This window comes from Narcine bancroftii, chromosome 8, assembly GCF_036971445.1.
Source record: "Narcine bancroftii isolate sNarBan1 chromosome 8, sNarBan1.hap1, whole genome shotgun sequence".
Lineage (NCBI taxonomy): Eukaryota > Metazoa > Chordata > Chondrichthyes > Torpediniformes > Narcinidae > Narcine > Narcine bancroftii.
In genome coordinates, this window is record NC_091476.1 from 22,337,728 (window position 1) to 22,351,008 (window position 13,281).

The following is a 13,281-nucleotide window of genomic DNA, read 5'->3' on the forward strand; positions in this document are numbered from 1 at the left end:
TTCCTCTGGAGTTATGAAACTGTGCACATAACGAGTCAATTAGGTATGATTAAAACAATGGTTTTCAAACCTTCTCTTTCCACCCACATACCACCTCAACCAATCCCTTACTACAGCATCAATGGCACCAATGGCATAGGGAATACTTAAAGTGGTATGTGAGTGGAAAGAAAAAGGTTGAGAACCCCTGCTCTACCCCATACCGTCTTATTTACGGCATCTGCCTATATTTTACTCATACCTTCATGAATGGCTCAGGCCTGAAAATGTTGGTTATGTCTAAAGTACACTGTCTGACCTGCTGAGTTTCTCCAGCATTTACCCCAATCACCACATCTATAGACTTGCATGCTTCACTCTATTTTATGATTCTCTGGAACAATGCTAACAAACAAAGCCTATTCGCATTACCTTATGGACCACGACATAGTGAGCCCCTGCATCATTTTTTGTGTTAAAAATGTCACTTTTTACCCAAAGCAACACATAATCCTAACAGACACAATAAAAACACATGTATTTCAATTTCACTGGGGGGTGACTCTGCCTTGCAGGATTATGGTTTGCGATAGGCATTTGATTCGTGTGATCCACTAGTTCTTGTACCTGGGCTTTGAAGTCTGTGAAGGGTTCCATGAAGTACTGGGAGACTGCATTTTACTGCATTCCTCAGTCTCAGGTGAATCTCTAATTCTGATCAGCATATGAGAATCTTCAGTAGAACTAGTTAGTGAATAGAGGGAATTTGTCCCCATAGTAAGTGATATAAATATTTTTGTCCAACATTTTGGACAAAGGTACTAAGGGGATTACCCCTGAGCAAAAACCCCTGCAAAAGGTAGTGGACGTAGCTCAATACATCATATGCAAAACTATCCCCACCATCAAGAACATCTGCCTTTGGAGAGCAGCAGCAATCATCAAGGATCCACACCATTCGGCACACACTCCGTTTACGCTGCTGCCATCAGTAAGGAGGTATGGGTGCCACAGGACTCTCACCACTTGGTTCAGGAATAGTTGCTACCCCTCAACCATCAGCCTCCTCAACAACGGACTCATTCAAAGACTCATTTAAGGGCTTGTACTTTTCTCATTATTTATTAATGAATTTTTATATTTCTCTATTTGCAAAGTCAATTTGTTTACATTTATTTATTTGGTTTAATTTTTTTGCGTACCATTTGCAGTTACAGGTATTAGACATTCTGATCTGCAGAAAAAAGAATTTTGGGTTTGTGCTATTCAGATTGCAGATTCAGATTTCAGATTTATTGTCGGTACATACATGACACTGTATACAACCCTGAGATTCTTTTTCATTTGGGTGAGGCAGAATTACCACTGTTGGTAGTACAAAAAAAAACGACTTAACTTACATAGAAATAAATAAATAAATAGATGTAAACAAACCGTGCAATGCAGAGAGAGAAATTCAATAAAGTGTACAAGTAAGAGTCCTTAAATGAGTCTCTGATTGAGTTTGTTGTTAAGAAGTCTGATGGTGGAGGGGTAGCAGCTGTTCTTGAACCTGGTGGCAAGAGACTTGTGGCACCGATACCTCTTTCCTGATGGTAGCAGCGAGTACAGTACGTGTGCTGGATGGTTTGGATCCTTGATGATTGCTCCTTCTGACAGCAGCATTCCCTATAGATGTTCTGGATGGTGGAGAGGGTTTTGCCTGTGATGTCCACTAACTTTTGCAGGGCCTTGCACTCGGGTATTACTGTCCCCATACTAGAGTGGGATATATGCACTCAGTAAAATGTTCTGTTTAAATTTATTGTCTAAGAGAGTATCTAGGTAATGGTCTTCACTGCTTGTAAGGGTTTTGGAAATGCAATTAATCAGTGCCTTCAAAAGGGATTGCAAAGATGATTTGCAGGGTTATGAGGAATTGGACTGACTGAATTGTGATTCAGGGAACTGACATGGAATTGATGGGAGAAATAGTCTGCTATGCTATGATACATCTTTGGTTCCCAGTGCCATAATTTGATTGTTAATATAAAAGTGTTGATATCAAGTGTCATTATCTCCAGTTGTGTTGGCTGTGTGTGAGGTTTGAATCAATCTTTGTTATTTATATGGCCATTCTTATTGTAGGTGATTATTACAGTAATTTTATAGAAATGACTAAACTTAAACTACTGATACAAGTTGAGTACTCTGTCTCCGAAATGCTTGGGACCAGACGTTTTTCAGTTTTTGGGATTCTTTCAGATTTTGGAACAATGGGACTAAGTAGCATCAGCTATTAAACAGCAACAACGGATAACGGCGGCTTTTATGGGCACCGACATGAAGCCTCAAGTGGAAAATTCGCATGAAATAATGTTTAGTACTTACCAAAACAAAATGCTTACAAAAGAAGACCACCCCATTGCTGATGCCAGCCCCTGACACCTCCCTATCACCTTGGCTACCTGCTCAGGAGCCCGAGGTTCCCGCTCCTGCCCGGGAGCCTGAGGCAACTTCTTTGACGTGAATGGCACCACACTCGATGTGGAGAATGGAGTCGCTGACTCCAGCTGTAGCCAATGCTAAAGACAGATCCAGCTCCATTTGGCATTTTCCTGGCTAGAAGCAAAGAATTTGTTTAGTACCACAGAGCTCGGTTGTTACCAAACTGGCACCAACAGAGTGTCAGAGCCCACGTGGGCAAATCAGGTGGTGAATTTTTTTTCCACTTGTGATGTCATGTTGGCGCTTTTCATTTTTCGGATCTTCGGGTAAGGGGTCCTCAAATGTAGCAGCATTTTATAGCTGTAACTTGTAGTTCATTATCTGGTATTCCAAATCTAGCAAATTTTATTTGTTCTTTCAAAATATTGCTCTTTTAGTTGAAGTAAGTCATATCGCTTCAATAAAATGACTGTAGTAACTGCCTAACAGTGAGTATAGTCATTGTAAGTTACAAAGATCAACCTTAGCCTTGCCAATGCCTTTCAGCACAAAGGTTTTGTGTTGAAATTTAAAAAAAAATAACTTGGCAAACTTTGTGTTAAAGATGCATCAGTTATAGAAATATTGTCCAAACTTAGACATTGTGCTTTGAGTACAACCTTGTATTGTAACACATGTTGAATAGCCAACTGACTTCCTTAGATGACAAAGCCATTATTACCAGTTTTGATCATTTCAATATTAGATTCATGCCATTAATCATTTTGGAAATCAAATTAAAAACAAAGACATTCCGACACCTTTGTGACCCTACTTCATATTGTAGAATAATCTGTTACAGATGCATAGTCATGCATTAATTCCAGACAGATATGCATCACATTGGAAAGTTGCCTCTACCTTCAGATTATAATGTCTCAATAGTGGTGTACTGTGACTGCTGCTTTAGGGTATTTCCATCCTATCTGGGATGCTTCCTTGTCTCACTCTTGCATTGTTGAGTCTCTTAATTGCTCTAGAAAATCTGGTGGATATAATTCATCGTCCCCACAAATGTTGGGCATCTGCCGGAGCTGGCAATGTTGGCATCTCCAGAACTACTTGGTCTGAAGCAGTGTTTGTGATGGCGCTTCACCCAGAAGGGTGGGCGACAGTAGGTCGAGTGGCGCTGAGAGCAGAAAGTAAAGGGAGATCAGAGAGTTTTCTGACGAGGAGGCTGGAATGTCAAAGGAATTATGTCTTATCTTCACTTAGAGGAGTTCTCGTCAGGCCCTGTAATCTGAAGCCTTGGCAGACAAGACTGATCAACTACAGTCACACCTGGGACAATTTGGTCTAATTTTGTCTGCAGTAACATCCTGTGAGTGAATGGTGTGGAAATCAATTAGATAACTGGTCATAGTCATGTTTCGTTACTAAAGCACCAGTGATAGGTCTTTGAATGTCAGGATGTTGACCAAGTTATTGACCTTGCATCACAATTATTTAATTTGCCATCGTGGATATGCATCTCTGACTGTGGATTTTAATGTTTTCTTATTTGACACCTCCTTCAGAGCTCATAAATTTATTAGCATAAAAATATAAAAAGTAAACTTGGATCGCAGAAACTCTATCGTCTTGCTTTAACTAACAGTTTAAGGGTCTTTTTTTGTTTCTTTTCAAATGTATGGAAAAAGCCTGTAAAATAAGAACAATAAAGCTACTTGTTGATATCCTAAAGAGTAGGCTAGGGGTACATGCAGCTTTGACATGAATGTGTGGTTGTGTGTAATCCTGCAGGTCAGATGTTGCCTTAATCTTTGACTCTTTGTCCAGTTTGAATGGCACATCCTTTGCATTTTCAGCCTCTTCACCATTTTTTTTTTGACACCCCTTCAACCATTTCCAAGTTGCTGACTTTAAATTCAGTCAATGTCTTCTGCAGTGGTTTTACGGGGTCTTCATTCCCTTCAATGGAAGCCTCCTCTTCTTCTATTGCCCGTTTCAGCCTTGCAATGAAGAACACTTTTGACTCTTGTATCTAGGTTCTACTGCTTCACTTGTGATTTGAGATCTTTGACCCGCAAGTCTGTGATACATTGTGCCTTAGCTCGAGCACCAAGCATGCACAATACAAGCCCAAAATCAAGAGTCCCCAATGGACCGGCAGCAGCAGCACGTTCAAACTTGCAACAAATACACAGAAGGAATCCACAAATGTAAGCCTACTGCTTTTGATGGCTGTGATGCACTGCTGTCAACCAACGAGCTGGGTTCCACTGCGGCGGCAGTCAATAATATTGCAGTGATTCTCAGCAAATGACTCTACCAGCATGTATACCGGTCATTCTCCTCTGGGGTGAGAAGCCTTGGACCCCTCTGTGGCCGATGCTCAGACTGATGGAGGCAGATTGCTGTCAGCAGCCTGCGTTCGGCATTTCCAACATGGTTGCCATATTGCTTTTAATATTACTCCAAATCGAAGAGGGAAATGGTCCAAATGTTCCAACAATGTCCATTCAATCCAAAACTCCAAGATTTAAGGCATCCATGCAGTTCTGTCATAGATGCGGCTATTTTCTGTTGACTAAAATGTAGCGACTACTATCCATAAAAGGCCGCTTGGAGGCTAAGTAGGATCTTAACCTTTTTTAAAAAATATTAAAAATGATCACTGCTTCCTTGATGTTCCCTCTTTTTCCAATTATCCTGGCTCATTTCCCAGAATTAAGTAAAGACATCATCCACGATGGGCTGAAATGATACAGATCGTTAAAGTTATTCTGAGTACTCCTTCTCTTTAAATTACGTTATTACTATTCCTTGCTATGTTTGGATGGTTGATCGCCTATTAGCATTACACATTTGTTTTTGCATGTCAGTTTACCATATTTTCACTCATATAAAGTGCAAACGCATATAACGTGTGAAAAATCTTAAAGTAAAAATATTTTTGTATATCGCGTGTGCACACACACCTACCCCCCACCCCACACACCCCACATGGGTGTAGTATTTATATTCCAACTAACGAGCAATTTGCATTTACTTGGAACAGGAGTCAAAACACATTCCATAGACCCACTATCTGCCACAGTTAATCTCCCATGATTTACAACTAATTGAACTTCCCCCAGAGGTGTCAATTGGTCATTTATTATGTAGATAATAGACAACAGACTCGCCAAGGCAAATAGCGCCTTTGGAAGACTACACAAAAGAGTCTGGAAAAACAACCAACTGAAAAACCTCACAAAGATAAGCGTATACAGAGCCATTGTCATACCCACACTCCTGTTCGGCTTCGAATCATGGGTCCTCTACCGGCATCACCTATGGCTCCTAGAACACTTCCACCAGCGTTGTCTCCGCTCCATCCTCAACATTCATTGGAGCGCCTTCATCCCTAACATCGAAGTACTCGAGATGGCAGAGGCCGACAGCATCGAGTCCACGCTGCTGAAGATCCAGCTGCACTGGGTGGGTCACGTCTCCAGAATGGAGGACCATCGCCTTCCCAAGATCGTGTTATATGGCGAGCTCTCCACTGGCCACAGAGACAGAGGTGCACCAAAGAAGAGATACAAGGACTGCCTAAAGAAATCTCTTGGTGCTTGCCACTTTGACCACCGCCAGTGGGCTGATCTCGCCTCAAACCGTGTATCCTGGCACCTCACAGTTCGGCAGGCAGCAACCTCCTTGAAGAAGACCGCAGAGCCCACCTCACTGACAAAAGACAAAGGAGGAAAAACCCAACACCCAACCCCAACCAACCAATTTTCCCCTGAAACCGCTGCAACCATGTCTGCCTGTCCCGCATCGGACATGTCAGCCACAAACGAGCCTGCAGCTGACGTGGACTTTTACCCCCTCCATAAATCTTCGTCCGTGAAGTCAAGCCAAAGAAAAAAAGAAAAATATCCTGCTGCAACACGTTAACAAGCTTTGGAGAGGATCAGGAGGAAAGAGATGCAGTGGTTATTTGCAAGGATAGAAGGAATCAATTAAATAGTTTGAAGACAGGCTTCAGAGTTGAGCAGGATTTTAATTCTGTCATGATTTAAAAAGCTTTTCTTTAAAAGAAACCTTATCTTGTTAAAAGTGTGCAATTGAGAGATTTATGGTTTGATTTGGTGTAATGAGGATGATTAAACTGACAATCATCTTAATGTTGTCTCAGAGGTATTTTGATATGTTCATCTCTTCCCTCAGGCGATGGGTCTGGGCAATTAACATTGCTAAGGTGCTGTGCCCTAGCTAGAATATTCTGTTTCTAGGAATACCATGGCACTCAGGCCAAAGAGATATTCCCGAGACTGCCAAGATCAAAATTTTGAATTTTTCAATTTTGTATGTACCCGGTTCCCACATTCATCTGTAAATTGTGCGTGTTGTTTCATTCCCGCTACTACTTTCCCCTGCCTGCTATAAATTGTGTGCATTGTTTCAACATATAAACATTCTTGTATAAAGTGCACACACATATAATACGGGGTGGGGGGGGGGGTACCTGTTTTGTAAAAAATATATATAATGTGCATGTTATATGCATGAAATTAAGATAATTTCCCACCAAATTTGCTTTGTGTCCTTGCCACTGGCTGGTGAGCTGCAGGATTGTCTCAGTCATGTAATTGTAACTGTTGTTTCATAATTTGCAGCACGTTGATTCTGTCTTTGATCATGCCAGGACAACCATTTTCTCCAGCACTTCAATCAGTAGTGTCACTCCACCACCATTTTCTTTTCACCACCCTGCTGAACATTTTGTATATACAACTTTTCCTGCACATTCATAAATCTGCTTTATAAATGTTGCCCTGCTGTAGTGCATTTTGGTTATATCATTTGTACAAAACAGAATTGCCTGAGGGTGTCTTGTCAACTTTTAGAGCACAACCCTTATTGTTACAGTACATTTGAAAAAGAATTATAGGAGATTTGAAGTTATTGCAAAAATGTGCAAACCAACAAATGCTTTGGTTTGATATGAACAGTTATAAATCCTGTTACAAACTAATAAAATCTTATTAGTAGTAACAAAGGAGCAGCAATGGAAAATTTACCAGTCAATGGTAAATTCAAAAAATAGTTTTTATTCTTCTTTGGCTTGGCTTCGCGGACGAAGATTTATGGAGGGGGTAAATGTCCACGTCAGCTGCAGGCTCGTTTGTGGCTGACAAGTCCGATGCGGGACAGGCAGACACGGTTGCAGCGGTTGCAGGGGAAAATTGGTTGGTTGGGGTTGGGTGTTGGGATTTTCCTCTTTTGTCAGTGAGGTGGGCTCTGCGGTCTTCTTCAAAGGAGGTTGCTGCCCGCCGAACTGTGAGGCGCCAAGATGCACGGTTTGAGGCGATATCAGCCCACTGGCGGTGGTCAATGTGGCAGGCACCAAGAGATTTCTTTAGGCAGTCCTTGTACCTTTTCTTTGGTGCACCTCTGTCACGGTGGCTAGTGGAGAGCTCGCCATATAACACGATTTTGGGAAGGCGATGGTCCTCCATTCTGGAGACGTGACCCACCCAGCGCAGCTGGATCTTCAGCAGCGTGGACTCGATGCTGTCGACCTCTGCCATCTCGAGTACTTCGACGTTAGGGATGAAAGCGCTCCAATGGATGTTGAGGATGGAGCGGAGACAACGCTGGTGGAAGCGTTCTAGGAGCCGTAGGTGATGCCGGTAGAGGACACATGATTCGGAGCCGAACAGGAGTGTGGGTATGACAACGGCTCTGTATACGCTAATCTTTGTGAGATTTTTCAGTTGGTTGTTTTTCCAGATTCTTTTGTGTAGTCTTCCAAAGGTGCTATTTGCCTTGGCGAGTCTGTTGTCTATCTCGTTGTCGATCCTTGCATCCGATGAAATGGTGCAGCCAAGATAGGTAAACTGGTTGACCGTTTTGAGTTTTGTGTGCCCGATGGAGATGTGGGGGGGCTGGTAGTCATGGTGGGGAGCTGGCTGATGGAGGACCTCAGTTTTCTTCAGGCTGACTTCCAGGCCAAACATTTTGGCAGTTTCCGCAAAACAGGACGTCAAGCGCTGAAGAGCTGGCTCTGAATGGGCAACTAAAGCGGCATCGTCTGCAAAGAGTAGTTCACGGACAAGTTGCTCTTGTGTCTTGGTGTGAGTTTGCAGGCGCCACAGATTGAAGAGACTGCCATCCGTGCGGTACCGGATGTAAACAACGTCTTCATTGTTGAGGTCTTTCATGGCTTGGTTCAGCATCATGCTGAAGAAGATTGAAAAGAGGGTTGGTGCGAGAATGCAGCCTTGCTTCACGCCATTGTTAATGGAGAAGGGTTCAGAGAGCTCATTGCTGTATCTGACCCGACCTTGTTGGTTTTCGTGCAGTTGGATAACCATGTTGAGGAACTTTGGGGGGCATCCGATGCGCTCTAGTATTTGCCAAAGCACTTTCCTGCTCACGGTGTCGAAGGCTTTGGTGAGGTCAACAAAAGTGATGTAGAGTCCTCTGTTTTGTTCTCTGCACTTTTCTTGGAGCTGTCTGAGGGCAAAGACCATGTCAGTAGTTCCTCTGTTTGCGCGAAAGCTGCACTGTGATTCTGGGAGAATATTCTCGGCGACACTAGGTATTATTCTATTTAGGAGAATCCTAGCGAAGATTTTGCCTGCAATGGAGAGCAGCGTGATTCCCCTGTAGTTTGAGCAGTCTGATTTCTCGCCTTTGTTTTTGTACAGGATGATGATGGTGGCATCACGAAGGTCCTGAGGCAGTTTTCCTTGGTCCCAACAAAGCTTGAAAAACTCATGCAGTTTGACATGCAGAGTTTTGCCGCCAGACTTCCAGATCTCTGGGGGGTTCCATCCATACCTGCTGCTTTGCCACTTTTCAGTTGTTCGATTGCCTTATATGTCTCATCCTGGGTGAGGACCTCATCCAGCTCTAGCCTTGGGGGCTGTTTGGGGAGCAGGGCGGAATCTTGGACTGAGCGGTTTTTATTAAACTATTAATAACAACATTTCTTGTGTAACTCTATCTTAAACCCCACAATGCGCAAATGTATATATGTATGTGATTAAATCCCAAACTATTACAGTTTAGGCCTAATTCTGAAAAGTCCATTTTAAATTTCAGCATCAAACTCCTTTGTTGAACTTGAAGAGATTTAAATTTCAGTTCAGAAAGTAATTATGAAGCATTTTAAAACATCATGTCTTCAGACCTCTAAAACTCACAACGTTATTTGTAGAGTTGTTTTCAGAGCAATGTTTCTTCATACAGTAATTTTGCAAACTCCCTCTTACCTTGCTTAAGAGTTATGGACTGTTTTCCACAATGATTCCTTTCTTAATCAAGAGTGACTGTTTTTTCATGAAGCTGCTCTCTTTTCTTAGAGGCATTCGGAGTGGCTATTTCTTTTAAAATGCCATTTTTGATGTTCCTCCTTTTATTATGGAGAACACAGACAGTTCCTTTAAATTCTCTTTTAAAGGAATTAATGGCTGCTTTTCCAATCCTGTCAATACAGGACGGCCTTCTCTTCTTCAACTGATCCAAAAATGTCTGATTTCAATAATATATTCCATACTGATCTTTCATGTCACATGGTATGAGATCAAAACTTATTTGAAGTCTTTCTGAACCTTTTTAACATCTTTATGCTAAAAAGCATAATTTAATCTTTGTCTTCTCAAACTTAAAATCAAAGTAATTGTCTTTGTTTGATGTTTCTCTCCTGCTTTCGAGTAGTCTAGGATTGGCCAGGCAAATGCTTAAGTAAATAGTCCATTGTTCTCAGTATCTCAAGAAACATCATAAAATCTTTTATCTCTCTGCTCCAACTGTCGTCACAGCAGACTTCTGTCTCTGAGATTATGTCAGCTGCCATCTTGAAATAATCTCTGTGTGTGTTTTTAAAATGCAAATGTGTGGTCTTTGAACCCCTGAAACCAATCCCACAAAATAGCTTGCTAAGAAATATATTTAACTCTATAACTTTATATATTTTATAACCAAAAATTGCATTTATGTTAAACTCCTAGATCATCCTAAATGTTCTGAGGGGAATCTGAACCTTTTTCTCTGGGAACAATTTGCGCATTGACTCACAAAACCTTTCATTGGGGAGATTACAGTTTTAAGAAATTTTGTTTGTAAATGTTTCATTGCTCCAGAGAAATGTCTGACTTTTGGATCTTCATTGAGGGAAATATTTGTAATGAATGTTGTTTTTTATTTCTTTTGTTTGCTGCATCTTCCAGTTACATCTCAGATGTTTGTCATTGGTCAGATGCATTTTGTATGAAATGTAGTCTTTAAGATTACTGAATTTCACCTGGTCTTGTATATGAAACTGGGATGTGTTTTGTGCTAAAGATCAGTAGCCGTCAATAAAAGCAGAGTTGAATGATAGGGTTCAGGGAGTTGTTCTATCTCTGTGGTGGGGGGCAATCTGGGGACTTTGGGGTGTCTAATTGCTGAAGGTCAGGGAAGAGTGCTGAATGCTGGTTACAAGATTGAGGTGGGTGCTACTGTTCTGGGACAGTGATTGGTAGGGCATAATGTTTTATCAGGCTGATTTATCATGGGAGAGGGAGCTATGAGTGTGTTACAGAGCAAGTTTGTTGGGCTTTTGTACACATTGCAGCTCCAATTTCTAACAGCGCTGACCTTGTGTATGTGATCATTTCAGTTACAATTCCCCCAGTCCTGGAGAAACAGTTCCCTTCAGTTGGATAAAGTCAATTGTTAAAATAGCAATCTTATGAGTGGATGGGTCATTCACTTCTCAACAATTCTTTGAAAATTGCAGTACTGGGCAGGTTGCTTATTTTGAAGTTTCTCATCTGCCAAACCACAACCCGCTGTTTATATTAAGAGCAGCCCAGGGTCACTGGTGAATTCTATGCAAATGATTTGCTGCTCAATCACTGGCTGATGTAGAGCATAATCCACACTTTAGAGGAGAGTGAGCTCAAGTAATAAAGTTGTGGGCATCTAAATGGTGAATTTGTGCTTATGTGAATTGAGGATTTAGCTGGCTCTTGGTCTCCTATGGTTGTGTGAGTCTGTAGATCCCCATTCTCAATCCATACCTGTGTTTAGATAGGAACAAGGAGTGGCAATCGACTCCTCAATAAACCTAAGACCACTGATTAGGTTGTGGTGATCAATATTTTTCAATTGTCTCTGGCTCCCCCTTACCTAAAAAACAAAACTAGTCTTCAAAGCTTAAGAGTAATGGAGTCATAGAACTGTACAACGTGGACACACCCTCCTGCCCAACTTATTCGTGCTGACAAGGTGCTCTCATTGAGCTAGTTCCTTTTGCCTGCATTTGGCCCAAATCCCTCTAAATTGTTCTCATTGAAGTACCTGTCCAAATGTCACATTTGTACCTGCCTCTACAGCTTCCTCTGGCAGCTCATTCCTTATACCTGCTGTCCTCTGTGTGAAGAAGGTGCTTTGCAGGTTCCTTTTAAATGTTTCTGCTTTCACTTTAAACCCTATGTTTTAAACACTAGTTTTGGATTCCCCAGCCCTGTGGTAAAGACTATGATCATTCACCTTATCCATACTCCTCATGATTTTATATGCCCCTGTAAGGTTGACCATGTAGAAACTGCAGCACTTTTTTTATACATACTCCCCTTCTTTCAGGACCCCATAATATTTGGGCAGTCTGTGATTCACAAACATCTTCAGTTGCTGTGTATCTTCTCTGATGACACTCTGCCAGGCCTCTACAGCAGCTATCTTCAGCTTCTGCTTGTTGCGGGGGCTTTTCCCCTTAGGTTCTCTCTTCAGCTTATGAAAGTCATGTTCAGTTGGATTTAGGTGACTGACTTGGCCATTCAAGAATTTTCCAGTTTTTAGCTTTGAAAAATTCTTTTGTTGCTTTAGCAGTATGTTGGAATCATTGCCTTACTATAGGATGAAGTGCCCTCAAACTTGTGCAGATATGATGTCTCTATACACCTTAGAATTCATTTTGCTACTGCCATCAGCAGTTACATCATTACTGAAGATGAGTGGCCATACAAGCCCAGGCCATAACACCCCCACCACCATGTTTTACAGATGAGGTGGTATGCTTTGGATCTTGGACAGTTCCTTTACGCCTCCACACTTTGCTCTTGCCAGGTCAATTTTGGTCTTATCTGTCCACAAGACCTTTTCGAGAATTCTGCAGGCTCTTTTAAATACTTCTTGTCAAACTGTAATCTGGCCATCCTTTTTCTGTGGATAATTAGTGGTTTGCAACTTGCAGTGTATTGCTCTGTATTTCTGTTCATGAAGTCATACAATAGTCATTAACACATCACACCTACCTCCTGGAGAGTGCTTCTGATCTGTCAGACAGGCATTTCGGAATTTTTCTTCATTATGATGAGAATTCTCTGTCATCAGCAGTGGATGTCTTCCTTGGCCTTCCAGTCTCTTTGCGATTACTGAGCTCACCAGTACGGTCTTTCTTCTTAATGATGATTCAAGCAGTTGAGTTTGGTAATCCTAAGGTTTAGGCAATGTTTCTTCCTGTTTTTCAACCTCATAATGGCTCCTTTGACTTTCATTGGCACAACTCTGGTCCTCGTGTTTAAAAAATGGCAACTACAGACTCCAAATGTGACCAAAGGTTTAGAACCAAGCCTAACTCTCTTATATCTGCACCAATGCAGCAATTGAACATACCTGAGTACTCACAAACATCTGTGAAGCCAAATGTCCCAAACATGGTGCCTTGAAATGGGAGAACTGTGTATAAAAAGTGCTATAATTTCTACATGGTCAAATCAAAATGTACACAAATAACCTTGATTAAAATCTAAAATGTGCACTTTAATTACATGATTTTCTTGATTACAAATTTAAAACCGTGGAGGACAGGGGCAAATGAAGGGAAACAATTTTTTCCATCCCAAATTTTATGGA

At 41.5% G+C, this 13,281-nt stretch overlaps 1 protein-coding gene and 1 long non-coding RNA gene across 4 annotated transcripts in view; one reads left to right on the forward strand and one right to left on the reverse strand.

Annotated features, from left to right (window-relative positions):
- The window catches only part of nhsl2 (NHS-like 2), a 303,937-nt gene that overhangs the window by 194,227 nt on the left and 96,429 nt on the right, over positions 1 to 13,281 (forward strand). The window lies entirely within an intron of this gene.
- Positions 3,054 to 12,796, reverse strand: LOC138740475 (uncharacterized). Its single transcript, XR_011342932.1, has 2 exons — positions 12,681 to 12,796; positions 3,054 to 5,142 (listed from the first exon to the last, which is right to left on the reverse strand). It is a non-coding gene; the product is annotated as an uncharacterized lncRNA (long non-coding RNA).